The sequence below is a fragment of the Gracilinanus agilis genome, chromosome 2, assembly GCF_016433145.1.
Source record: "Gracilinanus agilis isolate LMUSP501 chromosome 2, AgileGrace, whole genome shotgun sequence".
Taxonomy (NCBI): Eukaryota; Metazoa; Chordata; class Mammalia; order Didelphimorphia; family Didelphidae; genus Gracilinanus; species Gracilinanus agilis.
Genome location: NC_058131.1, coordinates 283,528,733 through 283,530,972, shown reverse-complemented (window position 1 = coordinate 283,530,972; position 2,240 = coordinate 283,528,733). Strand labels below are relative to the sequence as shown.

General features: G+C 36.6%; 1 non-coding gene across 1 annotated transcript; it reads right to left on the bottom strand.

Moving 5' to 3' along the window:
• Window positions 1-1,093: 1,093 nt before the first annotated feature.
• LOC123238417 lies at window positions 1,094-1,197 on the bottom strand. Its single transcript, XR_006505597.1, has one exon. It is a non-coding gene; the product is annotated as a U6 spliceosomal RNA (small nuclear RNA).
• Window positions 1,198-2,240: the final 1,043 nt, after the last annotated feature.

Genomic DNA, 2,240 nt, shown 5'->3' with positions numbered 1-2,240 from the left:
TTTAATTTGAGATCCATTTTATTCATTGAAATCCACTTCATGAAAGGCCTGAAAGAGTTAAAAATAATTATTCTTTGCATTTGTACAGTGCTTTATATATTTCAAAACCCTCTCACACAACATAATCTCATTTGTTTCTCTAACTACCAACAAAGTAAGATAGAAGCAGGTGGTATCATCCCCATTTGATTGGTGAGGAAACCAAAAAGCAGGCTTCCAAAGTCGCAGGAGGAATTCACAACATTTGTTGTTGTTCAGTCATTTTCAGTTATGTCCTACTCTTCATGACCCCAGATGAGGAACTTCAACAAACAAAGTTAAGTGACTTGCCCAGAGTCACACAACTATTAAGTGTCTGAGGTTAGATTTGAACCTGGGAAGATGACTTCTATCCAGGGCTCACCTAGCTGCCCTATGAAAATATTAGACTAGATCCCAGGTCTCCCATCTCCTTTCCATTATACCATGTTGTCTTTCAAAGTGACTTTTTCCCAGGGAGTAAATTAAGCAGGTGGAATAACAAATACCTATGGTATATTTCTCATAATTTGAAATCCATATTCTGAGGGGAAGGGAGCATACATGTGTGTGGACTTTAGGCAGGGGACTTGGAGCCTATTGTTCATCCCAGAGGCAGAGGGAATAGAAAAATCCTGTTTGGATTGAACATCCTAGAAGAATATTCCTTCCTGACTATATAACTTGAGCTGTTTGGAATTTTATCCCATTTGGCACAATTTTAACTGTTTATAAAATACATAATTCCCTTTATCTAGAAAGGTATGCTTGTGAAGGTGAATATATTTGTATATTAATATATTTGTATATAAAGTAATTAATATATTAATTACCTCTTGTGGTAGATGCCTTCTCTACTCTCAAGGAGCTTATAGTCTATTAAATAGGGGAAGACACAACTCACCTGCATATGAAGTAATTACTTACAGTGTGAATGAGAATCTTATTCTTATGGCACAAATACATCATCATCATCCATCAAACATTTGTAAGGTTAATAGCTGCTTACATTTTTATGTGTAGAATATAGACAGAAAGAGTCAAAAAGGGGACCTGAGACTATTTTGTTTTGTATACAACTATGTAACGCTTCATAAATTTGCATATCATCCTTACACAAAGGCCATGCTACTCTCTATATGATTCTACTTTTAGTATGTGTGCTCCCAAAGTGGGCACAGACACCATCTAATTTTTAACTTCCTTTTATGGTTAGGAAGACACAGAGGCCTAGGAAAGGGAAGGGGCTTGTCCAGGTTACATGGTTAGTAAGTGGCATTATCCAGTTTGATTTTTTGAGAGTCCTGGGGGAACAGGCTTCTATCATGTGTAATTGATACACTTGTGGAACTACAGTTTAAAGTGACGTTACCTGTATTTGGAAGCATTCTGGACTTGATGTTAGGAGATCTGAGTTTACTCCTGTTCCTGTCACTAATTATCCAGGGAACCTTGGATTCTAATCTTTTCTATGCTTCTAGGCAGTTATGTGACCTTGAATAAGTCATTTTTACCTCTTGAGTTCTCAATTTCCTCATCTGAAGGAGTTTGTCTAGATATTCTTTCTTTTTTTTGAGAGTTACAAAAATAAGAAATATGTTCTTTATTTTTTTGCACTTTAATAATATTTTACTTTTGATTTTATTTTTTTCTCAAATACTTGTAAAAATAATTTTTAACCTTTAATATTTTTTTGAGTCAAATTCTCCCCCTTTTTTCCTCCCTCCCCTCCCCTCTCCCTGAGATGGCAAGCAATTTGATACATATTTTACATGTTCAGTAAGATAAAACATTTTCCCATATTAGACTAGATCAGCCTTGGTGAACATTTTTGAGATCTCGTGCCCAAACTGCATCTTCAAGCTACTTGTGAGGTCACCTCCCCTCCCCCATTATCCCAGACAATAGAGGGAGGAAGTACATTTGGCAGCTGGACAGAGGGGCGAGGCATGTGAAAATTATCCTCAGGAGCTGTGGAGAGGGGGAATGGAGCAGATCTTTCTATGTTGCTTCAGCACCTCATGCCATAGCTTTGCCAACATAGGACTAGATGTTCTTTAAAAGCTTTTCTAGCTCTAAAATTCTATTTTCTAGTCTGAACATTCTATGTTCTGAGTTCCCTTCTTGTTCCAACATCATGTGCTCTAAGGTTTTGGACCTTATCTTCTACATTATAGGTTCCCTTTCATTTTTTTCTTCACTTAACAAGCATAAATTCTTTC